Genomic DNA, 17252 nt, shown 5'->3' with positions numbered 1-17252 from the left:
CAATTAGTGATTATATTTTTTTAACTTAAGTCAAGGAAACATTTGTTTTAGCGCAGACACTATATATATTTGGTATTGCTTTTAAAAGTACACTTGCCATTAGACTATGTTTTTGGAATAAAGCAAATATCGTCTGCCATCACCAAATTTGTTTTCTGCCTTCGTTCACCTCTAATAATTTTATTTTCTTTATCTGAGTTCGGTCTATTGATCTCTTATTTGTATTTTCAATTGTATTTTCACACTTCAGTTATCATTACATTTATTAATTGCGTATTCATTATTTTCTAGTTTTTGTATGGGACGTTGAGTTTGTTTCGCTTTTTTCATTTTGAGAACTTTGATTAGAAAAACGCTCTGCTTACCTATCTATTCCTCTGCGGTTTGTATAAATATCTGTGTTTTTTACATGGGTTCAAGTTTTTGATTATTCGAATGAAACAGTGTGTAATGGTATTGTTTCTCCTCAAATCACATGCGCACTTCATCATATTTGCTCCCTCCCAACCACCCTCTGTTCTATGTACATATTTACAAAAGAAGCCAAACATATACTTAATTATCTCATTCAGGTCGCTCTGTATTGTCCTTTCCTCTAAACTCCACAGAAGCTACGCCCTCTGCTCCTTTGTCCGAGGAAGTATGCCCGTAGGGATATTATGAAAGCGTAGTCAGTGGCATCGGATAACCTCGCCTCCTCAATATTTATTCATAACATCGTATATCTCTTCAAAACCAGTTAAATTTATGTATACTGTACAAGAATATTCGCGTTTCTAAAGGATTGTGTATTTCTGTGGCACAAGCAGCACTGGTGATCATTCTATGACGTCATATTCATACTTACGCATACTATAGCAAAATCCTTGGCTCTGTGCAGCTAAGCCCCGCCCACTGCACGCCCATGATTGGCTAGCTCTCGAAAGGGGAATGAAGTCACACCAGTTAACAGTCCAAATGATTATCAGTACAGATTTGGCTCATAGCCCGTCAATCGCTGGAGTGGAGATCTCCCTGCCAGTGTGTGACCTCGGGTGGCCATATTGAAAGATCTTGGTCCAGCTCTAGTATTATTATTATTGGCCATTACCATTATTATTATTACTGTTTTATTATTATTATTATTATTATTATTATTATTATTATTATTTACCCAATTTCACAGAGAAAATTACCTTACAAACAAAAACAGGCTGGCCTAAGCGCCCAACCATTGTGGTCAAGGCCTAGCATCTACTCAGATTCAAGCAATGTCTAGCATAAATGGTTTCTGTAAATTACAGGACTTTCTTGCATATAGCCACTAAACAGTAATGTCAATCACTAGACACTAACAATCACTAATTTACAATCACTAAACACTAACTTACTTACACTCACACTCACTAAACACACACTTACTACCACTCCTACTTTCCAAATACACACACTTACTATACACTCCTAATAACACTAAACAATCACTGAATACTCAACATCTCACTAGGCACTCACTATAAACTAAATGCTCACTAAACACTCATGAAACTAAACACTCACTAAATACCCCAAACATTCAGTAAACATTAACTAAACACTCACTTAACCTAAACATTCATTAAACACTTTAACACTCACTAAATATTCACTAAAGCACTCAATATACACTAAACATTTGCTAAGTAGGTACTATAAAACAAACATTCACAAAGCATTCACAAAAACTCAAACACTACCAAACCCTAAACACTCATTAAACATAAATACTAAACCCTAAAATGCTCATTGAATCCTAAACACTATTCAACACTGAACAGTCACTAATCATTCATTAATCACTTACTAAACACTTACACACTAAACACTAACACACTAAACTATTCAAACCTCAAAACACTTAATTTTCAGAAGATTTTAAACCCTAAACACTCACTAAAACGTTCACTGAATACTTCACAGACTAAACATTCACTAACACTAACATTCACAAACACTCACTAAACACTAAACACTCACTGAATCTTTCACAGATACTAACATTAAACGCTAAACATACTTACACTCTAAACATTCAATAAACACTAACATTCACAAACCACTAAAACTCATTAAACATTCACTGAATACTTAACACTAAACACTCACCTAACATTCACAAAACATTTAATAAACCCTGAACACTCACCTAAACATTCACAATTAACATTCACTAAACATTAACTAACATTCACTAAAACATAAACTAAAACCATAAACAGACACTTTCAAACACTAACATTCACAAACTTACTCACTAAACCCTAAACACTTCCCTAGTCATTCACTGAATACTTAAACACTAAACATTCACAATCATTCACAAAACCCTGTTTTTCCGGATTACCTTAATCATTTGGGATGGAAACACTAAGGGTCTCATTAACCCTGGCAAAAACATTCACTAAACTCAAACACTAAAACTGGTATAGCACTAACTCACTAAAGGTTCATAAACCCTAAACACTGCACTAAACATTCACGTAAACATTTTTTAAAGGTCAGGATAAAGAAAATTCACAAATCGCATCTGCTCCCTGTTCAATTTCTTTCTACCAAACCTTTCAAGATGCCCACAAGGCTGTTTAATCGCCCTGCTGAAGACCACAGTATTAATGATATACAAAATAGCATCTCCAGATATATGAATTTATGGTTAACCAAAACTTGCTCGGGAAAAAGTGAATTTTTAACTCTTGATACAAATGTTTGGTTTAGATTTTCAGTGAACGCAAAAAATACCGATGTTTGTGAATGTTCTGTGTCAGTTTGTAATTTTCAGTATTACTCCTCTCTTGTGTTTTCAATTGAAAAGACACGGGAAACGTGAATAATTGAGAGAGAGAGAGAGAGAGAAGAGAGAGAGAGAGAGAGAGAGAGAGAGAGAGAGAGAGAGATGAGAAATTATAATATTCAGTGAATGTTTGGTGAGTGTTTGGTGAATGACAAACGTTGGTTCAAAACTGGAATGTTTGGTGTAAGTATTCACTAAAAGAATATGTCACTACCTGGGGTTAACAAAATGTTTGGTATCTCGGAGTGAGTGATTGTTTGGGGTAAAAATAAACATTTAGTGCAACTTATGGTTTAATGAATGTTTAGTGTGTGAGTATTCAGTGAATGCCCACAAGTGAGTGTTTAGAGTTTAGTGAATGCTTTGTTAATGTTAATGTTTACTGAACGAGACCATTCAGCGAATGTTTAGAAGTTTAATGTTTAGTGAATGTTTATTGTGTACACGAGAGTGCGTTTAGTGAATGCGTTTAATGAATGCGCAGTGTTTTGTGAATGTTTAGTGTGTGTAAAGTGAATGTTTTAGTGCTGTAAGTATTCCTTAAATGTTTATTAGTGTTTAGGGTTTAGTGAACGTCTTGTGAATGTCAGTGTTTATTAAATGTTTGGTAAGTATCCAGGGAATGTTTAGTGAGTTTTTTATAAATGTCTTGTGAAAATTAGTGACGAAGCCTGAATGTTTAGTGTAGTGTTTAATGAGTGTTTAATGATTGATTATTGAATGTTGATTGACTGTTTATTGTTTAATGAGTGTTTAGGAATTTAATGATCATTTAGGTTTAGTGAGTATTTAGTGTTTAATGAGTGTTTAGGTTTTAGCGATTGAGAGGGGAGGGATGTTTGAGTGAGTGTTTGGTGTTAGTGAGTACTTAGCGCATGTTTAGTGCAGTGAGTGTTTTCGTGGTAGGTGTTTAGTGTTTAATGAATGCTTAGGATTAAGTATAGTACTATGAGCTGGACCGAGACCTTTCAATGTGGCCGCCTGAGGTCAGACGCTCGGCAGGGAGGTCATCACCACTCCAGTGATTGATGCTCTACGACGTATATATATATTTGAAATATATATATATATATATATATATATATATATATATATATATATATATATACTATATATATATATATATATATATATATATATATATATATATATATATGCTATGTGTGTGTGTGTGTGTGTGTGTGTGTGTGTGTGTTTGTGTGGGTGGGTGGAGAGAGAGAGAGAGAATAGAGAGAGAGAGAGAGAGCGAATAGAATTTTCCCATCAAACGGGGGCAAATGGCTCGGTCAAACTGAATGTCGTTATCAGCCCCAACCCTGAAGAAAGATGAAGAATGGAAGAAGCAGTAAGAAAAAAAAGAAGGGGTCTTATCCCCGAAGGAGGTGAGAAAGACTCGCCCTTTAAAGAGTGAAAGTTATACCAATAAGTCAGGAAACCGAAACAGTTCCTGGTTTTCGTAGCGACAAGGAAGAGAGTGTCATCAGAGCTCTCTATTTCAGCGTCTCCGATTTCCGCCAGTTCTCTTGAAAAATGTTTAGGTTTTACTAATAAAAGCGAGGCATAGAGAGAGAGAGAGAGAGAGAGAGAGAGAGAGAGAGAGAATATCACAGAAAAATTAAGGAGATTATAAAATTCATCAGACAAAAACGGAAGTAATTCAAGATTACATCAAAATAAGAGAGAAAGAAAAATAGAGAGTGAGAAATTAAAAAAAAAATAAATGATCAAAATTCATCTGATAAAAAAGAAATAGAGATTGCATCAAGAGAGATTAAAGAAAAATTAAAAATTATCTAATTTATCTGATAAACACTGAAATATTTTGAGATTGCATCAAAATAGAAAGAGAGAGAGAGACAGACAGACAGACAGACAGACAGACAGACAGACAGAGACAGAGATTACAGAAAAATTGTAAGAAATGCTAAAATTCATCTGATAAAAACTGAAATTAGTCCAGATTGCATCAAAGTACAGAGAGAGAGAGAGAGAGAGAGAGAGAGAGAGAGAGAGAAAGAAACGATAAAATTCATCTGATAAAAGCTAATATAATTACAGGTTATCAAATCAAAGAGAGAGAGAGAGAAGACGTGCTTTGAATGTTAGGGGCTTCACCAGAAAGGAAGCGACAGAGTAGTAGTCTCCTGAAGGAGGAGTGTGTGCCTCATTAAGAGAATTGTTTCTTGGGTACCCAATGAACTATACAGGACGCCTGAACATCATCTCTCATTAGTACTAGGCTTTAACATTAGGGGAATCGCATTATGAGCTATACCAATACTCCACACTTTACATACACATATATATATATGTATATGTATATGTATATATATATATATATATATATATATATATATATATATATATATATATATATATATATATATATATATATATATATAATAAGAGCCAAAAGAAATTGGTCAACAAATTGGAGCCGGTACACCTTGTAAGGCAAATAAGAAACCAGCAAAAGTTTGCTCACCAATGGGAGGAAAGTCAGGATGGACTGAGAAATTAATTTATAAAAGAACCTAAGGATAAATTTGGTAAGGAAAAGTCACTTTTCCTGTGACTCCACCAAGGAATTTTATTCCTTTCATATCAGCCTGTCCTACACACTTTCGAAAAAAAAGAAAGTGAACAAGAAAGGAAATAGGCCTGTTTGTTCCCTCAAGCAAGGAACTAAAACCCAAACGCATGGAAGGCCATAGTACAATGGCTGGGCACAGTCCAAGACTGGATAACAAGGTTTGCATTAAGTCAATCTTCTCCTTAGGAAAGGTTGCTGCCATGGCTCAAGGGTCCCTTCTACTCACTGGTTTGATTTCAGGTATCCTTCTCCCCGGAAGCATTGACTTCTAAATTTAGAGTCTCTTCTACCTAAGTCGTGTAGGCAAGGACGTCGCCCCTGAAGAATGTTGCTAAAGGAAAAATCTCATTAACCATCGAAACAATCTATATATATATATATATATATATATATATATATATATATATATATATCTTCTTCTATATATATATATATATATATGCTCTTTCTCTCTATATATAAGCGAATCCCATAAGAAAAGACAGGCAGAAGTTCAGTAGTACCAAGCGCTTTCACGTTTATTGACGAATCGTCAGCACAAATGAGACAAAAATATGAAGAAGGTTACAAAGTAAACAAAAAAACAAGAATACCAGATGGTCAGTTGCCAAGGGTAATAAACAGAAGAGATTAATCCAGGATAATCCCGGATCGAGCTGTCTAAAACTGAGCCTAAGACCAAACAAATGAAATACTAAAGTTTAGGCTTAGAAAATCCAAAAACATGTATAACCTTGAATACCAGATTGTTAATTGCCAGGGTTAAACAGAAAAAGGTTAATCAGTAAATCTGGATCACATGCAGTCAAAACTAATCCAAATATATACTTAACCATAAGGAAAACGGCTTATTACATTCAAATTAATATCAATGTGTATTTTTGCTTATTTTTATCAACAACTTTGTAAATTATTAAAGCATCAAGTTTAAATAAACCAAGACTTAAATTTAGAACACTTTCATTATTTGACTTAATAAAACAAAGATTCGATGATATTCCTTTTAACTGTGTCATTTAGGACTAAAGTCTTCCTTTACTCCAGTTAATAGGATGATCAAAATCTCTCATATGTACGAATAATGCATTCGATATTTGGCCAGTTCTCACAGAATATTGGTGTTGTTTGATTCTTTGTGAAAGTGGTTTTCAGTTTGTCCATATATATTTTATCACATTTTTTACAAGGAATTTCATAGATTCAGTCAGAAACATCTTTAGGAGAATTTTTTATCACTAAACTCTTAACATTAAAATTACTGAAAACAACATTTATGCTGAAAAGCTTTAAAATTCTAGGAAATTGTAAACCTTTCATCATACGGTAATTTGAGAATATTATGCTTACTGAATTCAAGTTTTTATTAGTTAAATAAAATGTTTTCCTGGCTCTTTTCCATGCTACATCTACAAAGGTCCTTGGGTATTTAAGTTTCAAAGCAATATCATAAATAGTTTTGATCTCAGCATCAATGAACTTTGGACTACAAACACGTAAAGCCCTTAAGAACATTCAAAAAAAAAAAAACAGAGAATTTAACATTCTGATGGTGATTGGAATAATAATGAACAAAAGAGGCAATGTTAGTTGATTTTTTGAAAGACTGAAAGGTGAAATTTCACCTTTCAGTTTAATGTTAAGAGTTTAGTGATAAAAATTCTCCTAAAAGATGTTTCTGTCTGCATCTATGAAATTCCTTTGTAAAAAATGTGATAAAATATATCATGGACAAACTGGAAAACCACTTTCACAAAGAATCAAACAACACCAATATTCTGTGAGAACTGGCCCAAATATCGAATGCATTATTCGTACATATGAGAGATTTTCCAGCCATCACCCCAAGATAAAACGATCAGTCTTCTGGGATGTTTTTGAGAGCGTACAGAGTTTCTGATCCTGAATTTTTAGCAGTGGAAATTCAGACCATATATGAAATTGCAGGAGAATTATGCTACCCATCGAATTTTATTGGTAGTTGCCTACAAAGTGAAAAAAAAAACTGTATTTTATAGTCATGAAAGGTTAAGTGTTTTTGACATTGGAAATATTTTAGTTTTGCCATACCGCTGCGAATCTATTGTACGTAGCCTGAAATGTCTGAAAATAAATGATTTAGAAATATTTCGTCAATCTAGAATTCATGGTTTTGTAATGAACCAGTATTGCCAACAGGAGGGGTGTACAGAATTAATTGCTCAACTTGTAATTCACCCTATAATGGACAATTTGATAAGGAACTAAGCAAGAGACTCAGAGCAGAAATATAATGTAAGGGTTGCAACAACTCAAGCGCCATCTTCTGTCATGTAAGAGACTTTGAACACCCTATGAACTGGAATTCAGCCAGAGTATATTTTAAAAGTTCTTCAGTGCATGACAGATTGCTGGTTGAAGGATGCCTGATTAGTTCTTTTAGTAGCGTGAACTTGAGCGAAGGTCTTTTTAAGGTGGACGAGTTGTTGAAAAGCTTTATTCTTAATGAATCAGAATTAAAACAAACTATTAGATATTTTAGATATATTCACATGTAGATTTAGATAACTAAGAATGGATTCATTAATATCACTGTCATCTCTAAAAAACCTTGAATCCAAGATTATGAATACCTCATTTCCTTTCTTCTTTTGAATAACACCTTGTTTTTTTTTGTTTTTTTTATAACAGTTACATCAGTGCGGTCCTGCAACATCAACTCGAGAAAATGATGCCCAATTTGAAAGAGACCAGGAATATGCAGCGTATCAAGATTACTCTTAGCATCATCAACCTGGCTTGCCTTTGTTTGAAGATTGTGTAATAAATTCTTTACGTTACCTGATTATAGCCTAATTATTTTGTTTTAACCCTTTGCAATGAGAACCTCATTTTGCTTTAATGTTTTTTATCTAGAACCATTAAAGGTAGGAACAACAGGATTTAGTGAAAATATTTGGGTCAAGGGTTTTCCGTTGACAACTCACTGAATCCTCTACACCTAATCATCTTAAACTATCATATGTTGTCCCTTATCAAAGAGTTGACCTGCTGTATTCGTTTCTCATCAATCAGTTATCAAAATAGGCTCGCCTCACCAGCTAAAATCGAGTTAAGCGACGTCTCTGTGAGCCATGATTAATTACTTGGGGCGGAGGGTTCTCAGGCCAAATTGGTCACTCCCTTTGAAGACTGAGTGATTCACTGGCTCCTCTCACTCGCTGAAGGATTTTTGCTCGTGATTGAAGTAATTGAAGAGCACCTCTGACCATAGGATTTTCATGACACCTGGCTCTCTTACTCTGCTTACGCTATAGTCACATAAGAAACAGCCATTTTTGTCACTGTAGCGTTGTTTGTTCCCTTCCATTGAACACCGCTGAATTATTTATTCAACGGCCTGAATTTCGACTTCTTGTTGATGAATGAACTGAGAGAAAAATAAAATTTGTAATTATACTGGGCAGTGCGTTTTGTTTTACTCCACTGAACCAGTAAGTAATTTTACCTTTACTTTTATCATGTTCCAAATGCAGTATTAGTAATTCGACAATGTTACAGTTTACAAAACTTATTTGACCACCGCTACCCTTTCCACTAGTGTAGTAAAATGACTGTGTACTCATGCATTGATTATTAATGTATTTCAGTAGTGATCCCACGATACTATGATTCTGGTATTAGTGACTAAAGCATGGTTGCTGTAAAAAATTTCATGGTTTGTGCTGTATATATTACCCACAAAGAAGGGAAAAGATGGAACGTTTTTTCGTCACGTTATTTTGGTTCATTTCATGAATTAAGCGCAGACTGTCCTTATTGAAATGAAGACTGATTCATGTAAGTTTTCTTCAAATGATAGGAAAGATTCAGAGACAGGGTGTAATCTAATTCAGGCGTAAGATGGTAAACCTCTAATGGCAGCTGCTACAATAAAATCTTAATTCAAGTTTGTCTTCAAAATTCAACGCCGTTGTTTGAAACAGGAATTATCCGTATTTTCCTTGATCTTTTCTTATATCTATGCAAAGGCAACCAATATCCGGCAATTGTTCAATTGTAAATATGAGTTTCAAGAAATCGCAATATGAACTGGAATTATCACGCGTTCCAATGAACAGGAATCCGAAAATAGTGAAAACTCTTTTTCATCACTTATCTAATACTTATTTTGAGTTATTAGATCATCGCTCTAATCAGGTTGCATGGAGGCTTGATTATTTTCCATAATAATTAAGTGAACTCGATCAACACGTTAATTAGCTCTCCACAATAATTAAATGCGCTCAAGTATTTACTTTATCGTCTACTTACGTCTAATGATGAAAGGGCGCAGACCACAGACCACGGTTTTATAAAAATCTCATTTGAAGGTGGTCATCTTTCAATTGGTTCATCCCCAATTTACTGACTAAAGTAAATATGGCATTAATTTTCTATAGGAATTCTTTGTTGCAGAAAACGACTCAGTGGTGAAAAAAAGAGCACAAACAGATACACGCGTACACACAAACACACACACACATGGTTCCAACATCTTTTAGACTTGTATGGCCTAGTGGGCTTGCCCTTTTTTCAATTGGAAGACCTCGGTTCAATCCCGATGTGAGTCAGAACTTTATTTCTGTTCCACACGTGGTTGTGTGTTGATTGTGTCTATTTTATTCACCCAGAAGGATAATTCTGAATGAAATGCTGTCAACTGTCGGGAAGTTGGGAAAACTTCTAGTATGCAAGCAGTTACCTTGCCCAGGTAATTCCTTGGATATATAAATATATATATATATATATATATATATATATATATATATATATATATATATATATATATATATATATATATATATATATATATATATATATATATATATATATATATATATATATATATATATATATATATATATATATATATATATATATATATATATATATATATATATATATATATATATATATATATATATATATATATATATATATATATATATATATATAGTATATGTGCGTAGGGAGATAATAAAAGATGCAATTGGAAAAATATTGTTTGAAGAGAGTGCAACCTCCGGTCGATGAAGTGAACATACTGAGGATTTGTATGAATATCGAGGGAGAAGAGAAGCAACGCTGAACGTGAAAAGGATTTTGAAAGTCTCAGAATTCTCGTTTATATGAGTGTTGAGGCCATCAAGGAGACACAGAAGAGCTTTAAAAATGGAAAGACACCAAACGTTAATGGGTTTATAAGGGAAATGTTGCAGCGCAGCGACGAAAGTGTCTGAGTGCATTATGAGAGTGTATAAGGGATGTTTACTTTAGAGGAAAATTCCAAAGGAACGAGTAAGAGAAACAAGTGTTCCCTCGTGCTTAGATAACGGGAATACAGGAGCTGTAAGAAGTGTATAGGTGTAACAATATCAACTAGACCAGGAAGACTGTAGGGTAGGCTTTTGACTGAGAAAGTAAGACGGATAGGGTTAAGACAATGGAAGAGGGCGTGTGGTCAAGACTAGTCTTTGCTATGAAACTGTTATGAGAAAATAAAAAAAAAAAGAAAAGTCTTATACGACCTAAAGGAAGCTAAAGAAGACTTGTTATAGACTCCTTAAGGGCAAAATGTAGAATGCTGAGGATGCAAGGTAGAGAAAATAAGTAGTTAAGAGCAATGGAAAGTTTCTGAAGACGAAAGTAAAGAATTGTTTTAGAATTTTAATCCAGGGAGAGACTGGATTCATTCAAGTTTGGGGTTCCTGTAATTAGCTCAAATTTTCCCTCTATGAATGGACCCACCCCCTCCAAAACTGTTTTGTCTATAGGGTCATCATTTCGCAACGCAGCAGCTGCACCAGAATTTATACTTTTATTTAATAACCTAACCTAACCTAACGGGACCTACAGCTTATTGTGGAATCTGAGCTACATTACATATAGAGAAATTAATTTCTATCACCATAAATAAATTCCTCTTATTCTTCATTGGCAGGTCGGGAGATTAGAATGGGGCCAGCAGAGTGCTGACTGAGAACGGAACTCACCTGGCCAATGAGGAACTCCACCCTCCAAAATTATATATATATATATATATATATATATATATATATATATATATATATATATATATATATATATACATACATACATACATATATATATATATATATATATATATATATATATATATATATATATATATATATATATATATATATATATATATATATATATATATATATATATATATATATATATATATATATATATACATATATATATATATATATATATATATATATATATATATATATATATATATATATATATATATATATATATATATATATATATATATATATATATATATATATATATATATATATATATATATATATATATATATATATATATATATATATATATATATATATATATATATATACATATACATACATACATATACATACATACATACATACATATATATATATATATATATATATATATATATATATATATATATATATATATATATATATATATATATATATATATATATATATATATATATATATATATATATATATATATATATATATATATATATATATATATATATATATATATATATATATATATATACATATATATATATATATATATATACATATATATATATATATATATATATATATATATATATATATATATATATATATATATATATATATATATATATATATATATATATATATATATATATATATATATGATAATTATCACTTTTGTACGTGATTCCTTTATCACACATTACCACAGGTGAAAAATAAGAAACGGGGGTGTAGGTCCTGACCGGTTTCGACTTTATTTCAAGCCATTGACGAAGGACTGATACAGAGTGTGAGAAGTCACAAATATATATACTACAAGAACAGTACTGACGAACATACACAACCGTTAGAGGCTCCATATCCCCACTCAGGCCGGTGTCGAGGTAGGAGTGGCCTTTAAAACTCATTTGGCTAAAAATCACAATAGACTCTCAGGGGACATTGCTGATAAACAGACCATACCCCACCTCAGATCCACACCTGACAGGTGTCATGGAGGCGGAGTTTGGAAACTCATTAACATTACTACCCTCGTACTGTGTTTACAAATATGATAATCCTATTTTCATATATCTCTACTGCCTACCTTAAAGTTTAAACAATTACAAATTTCTTTTGATATTAAAGGATCAAGTTTATACATCCCTTGACTGATATTCATATTATGGTTGTAACTTTCTTTATGAAGCTAGATTCAATGATGTTCCTTTTCAGTGCATTATTAGAATATACAATCCTTTTGCCCCTCCAGTTGATAGCATGATTGTTCTCACTAACATGTACAAATATACCACTGTTCCCTTGTGCATATCTCACACATTTCTTATGTTGTTCAATTCTTTTTCCAGTGCTTTCCCGGTTTGGCCAATATAAAAGTTGTCACAAGACTTACACGGAATTTTATATACACACCCTTTAATATTGTCTGGGGAGTTCTTGATAAGTACATTTTTCATTGTTGTATTGTTCTTAAATGCGACATTAACACCAAAATTCTTAAGAAGATGAGGATATCTTTCATACTATTATTATAAGGCAGAACAAGCAAATTTTTTGTGTTGTAAGGTTCTTTCTGGTTTTGATACATAGTCTTTTTTTTGCTTCAAATGCACTGTTTAATACACTATCAGGATATTTCAATTTTTGCCTGCATTCCTAATCTTATCTATTTCATCATCAATATATTCAGGGCTACATACCCGTAATGCTCTTAAAAACATAGATGAAAACACTGACTTTTAACCTTATTGCTTTGTCCAGAATAGAAATGCACATAGGAAGAAATATTAGTGGGTTTTCTATACATACTATATTTAAACCACTACTATTTCTTCGTATGAGGACATCCAGAAACGGTAAGCACCCATCATTTCCATTTCCATCGTGAATTTAATTGATGGTACTAATTGATTTAACTTAGCTGGAAAAAAAGTTTTTTACATCTTGGTTCCTGGCCATACACAAATTATGTCGTCAACATACCTAAACCATGTTACATTACGGGGGATTATGTTGTTTAATATCTTCTTTTCAGAATATTCCATATATAAGTTACTTAACACTGGGGATAGAGGGTTTCCCATTACCATACCAAAATTTTGTGAGTAAAATTTACCATTAAATTCAAATTTACAATCTTTTACACATAATTTAATCAGTTCAATTAAAGTACTTTTAGAAAATGGGATATCCAGCTGTGTGTTCTCTAACAATTCAGATAAAAACGCCATCAGATCATCTATTGGCACCTTTGTGAATAGTGATACAACATCAAAACTTACAAGCCTGGATTCACTATTAATCTGTACACTATTTAGTTTATTTATCAGGTCCACATTATTCTTGATATTTGCATTTGAGATGGTACCTACTAATGGGTTGAGAATATCTACTAAGTACTTCGCTAGCTTGTATGATGCGAAACCAACTGAACTGATAATTGGCCTGGCAGGAAAGTTTGCTTTGTGAGTTTTTATTGTACCATACATGTATGGTAGCGATGGAGAGGTCACACACAACTTCTTTATAAGGCTTTCGTTACCTTTTAACAGGTTTTTCACTTTCTTATTGAAACCACTATTCACATTGTCTATCGGGTTCTTATTTAATTCTTTATATGTGTTATCATCACCTAAAAAGATTTTGCATTTTTTCTATATATTCACTTTTATTTAAAATTACAAGGGCGCCTGATTTATCTGCTTTTGTCATGTGTATATTTTTATCTTTTTCAGTTCATTAATAGCAACCATAAATCTTTTGGGGACGTTTGTGGTGTCTGATTTTTTCATACTTCCATAAATCACCCTTAACCATGTTCACTTCTTCATTCGTTAAATCACTATATTTTTCCAAATTACACAGTCCTTTAGTTATTTCCACACTGTTCCTTCCGCCAGGAGATAAAGCAAAGTTTAAACCGTAGCCTAAGGCACTAGTTACATTTCTATCCAGCTGTTTGTTTGATAAGTTGACGACACATTCATGATTGGCGTTGTTGGTCCAAGGGCTTCTTTCAATCAACAGTTTCATTTTATTATCGTGTTTCCGTTTCAGTTTCCGATACACTTGATTCCTCATCTTCACATGACAATATTCACGTAGGGAATCTCTCCAATCTGGTGGTATTGAGGCTTTAAAATGTCGTCTTTTTCCTCGTGAGATCTTCAAAATTCTTTTGGTTTCCAATGTTTTGATGTTGATATGTTTTTCCAATATGGCACGTTGTATTTCACCGAAGGGTTGGTCTTCTAATTTCAGCAAGGAATTGGTTATGAACGATCTTGGTATCACTTGTTCATCCCGACATTCACGTAAAACCGCAGGTGTTCCTTGGTGGTATGAGCTTGAGTGAGGGCGTCGGCAAATTCTCTGACGGCATATTCCAAGATGGGGAAAAGAACACAAAAAGATCGGAAGGAGCGTGGTATCCATTGATGATTATTATCACTTTTGTACGTGATTCATTTATCACACATTACCACAGGTGAAAAATAAGAAACAGGGTGTAGGTCCTGACCGGTTTCGACTTTATTTCAAGCCATTGACGAAGGACTGATACAGGTGTGAGAAGTCACAAATATATATACTACAAGAACAGTACTGACGAACATACACAACCGTTAGAGGCTCCATATCCCCACTCAGGCCGGTGTCGAGGTAGGAGTGGCCTTTAAAACTCATTTGGCTAAAAATCACAATAGACTCTCAGGGGACATTGCTGATAAACAGACCATACCCCACCTCAGATCCACACCTGACAGGTGTCATGGAGGCGGGTTTGGAAACTCATTAACATTACTACCCTCGTACTGTGTTTACAAATATGATAATCCTATTTTCATATATCTCTACTGCCTACCTTAAAGTTTAAACAATTTACAAATTTCTTTTGATATTAAAGGATCAAGTTTATACATCCCTTGACTGATATTCATATTATGGTTGTAACTTTCTTTTATGAAGCTAGATTCAATGATGTTCCTTTCCAGTGCATTATTAGAATATACAATCCTTTTTGCCCCTTCCCAGTTGATAGCATGATTGTTCTCACTAACATGTACAAATATACCACTGTCCCTTGTGCATATCTCACACATTTCTTATGTTGTTCAATTCTTTTTCCAGTGCTTTCCCGGTTTGGCCAATATAAAAGTTGTCACAAGACTTACACGGAATTTTATATACACACCCTTTAATATTGTCTGGGAGTTCTTGATAAGTACATTTTTCATTGTTGTATTGTTCTTAAATGCGACATTAACACCAAAATTCTTAAGAAGATGAGGATATCTTTCATACTATTATTATAAGGCAGAACAAGCAAATTTTTTTGTGTTGTAAGGTTCTTTCTGGTTTTGATACATAGTCTTTTTGCCGCTTCAAATGCACTGTTTAATACACTATCAGGATATTTCAAATTTTGCCTGCATTCCTAATCTTATCTATCTCATCATCAATATATTCAGGGCTACATACCCGTAATGCTCTTAAAAACATAGATGAAAACACTGACTTTTTTAACCTTATTGCTTTGTCCAGAATAGAAATGCACATAGGAAGAAATATTAGTGGGTTTTCTATACACACTATATTTAAACCCACTACTATTTCTTCGTATGAGGACATCCAGAAACGGTAAGCACCCATCATTTTCCATTTCCATCGTGAATTTAATTGATGGTACTAATTGATTTAACTTAGCAAAAAAGTTTTTACATCTTGGTTCCTGGCTATACAGAAATTATGTCGTCAACATACCTAAACCATGTTACATTACGTGGGATTATGTTGTTTAATATCTTCTTTTCAAAAAATTCCATATATAAGTTACTTAACACTGGGGATAGAGGGTTTCCCATTGCCATACCAAAATTTTGTGAGTAAAATTTACCATTAAATTCAAATTTACAATCTTTTACACATAATTTAATCAGTTCAATTAAAGTACTTTTAGAAAATGGGATATCCAGCTGTGTGTTCTCTAACAATTCAGATAAAAACGCCATCAGATCATCTATTGGCACCTTTGTGAATAGTGATACAACATCAAAACTTACAAGCCTGGATTCACTATTAATCTGTACACTATTTAGTTTATTTATCAGGTCCACATTATTCTTGATATTTGCATTTGAGATGGTACCTACTAATGGGTTGAGAATATCTACTAAGTACTTCGCTAGCTTGTATGATGCGAAACCAACTGAACTGATAATTGGCCTGCCAGGAAAGTTTGCTTTGTAAGTTTTTATTGTACCATACATGTATGGTAGCGATGGAGAGGTCACACACAACTTCTTTATAAGGCTTTCGTTACCTTTTAACAGGTTTTCACTTTCTTATTGAAACCACTATTCACATTGTCTATCGGGTTCTTATTTAATTCTTTATATGTGTTATCATCACCTAAAAGATTTTGCATTTTTTCTATATATTCACTTTTATTTAAAATTACAAGGGCGCCTGATTTATCTGCTTTTTGTCATGTGTATATTTTTATCTTTTTCAGTTCATTAATAGCAACCATAAATCTTTTGGGGACGTTTTTGTTGTCTGATTTTTTCATACTTCCATAAATCACTCCCTTAACAATGTTCACTTCTTCATTCGTTAAATCACTATATTTTTCCAAATTACACAGTTCTTTAGTTATTTTTTGAAAAGAAGATATTAAACAACATAATCCCACGTAATGTAACATGGTTTAGGTATGTTGACGACATAATTTGTGTATGGCCAGGGAACCAAGATGTAAAAACTTTTTTGC

Source organism: Macrobrachium rosenbergii, chromosome 55 (assembly GCF_040412425.1).
Source record: "Macrobrachium rosenbergii isolate ZJJX-2024 chromosome 55, ASM4041242v1, whole genome shotgun sequence".
In the NCBI taxonomy this organism is placed as follows: domain Eukaryota; kingdom Metazoa; phylum Arthropoda; class Malacostraca; order Decapoda; family Palaemonidae; genus Macrobrachium; species Macrobrachium rosenbergii.
The sequence above is the reverse complement of the archived record's forward strand: the minus strand, read 5'-3'. Positions refer to the sequence as shown.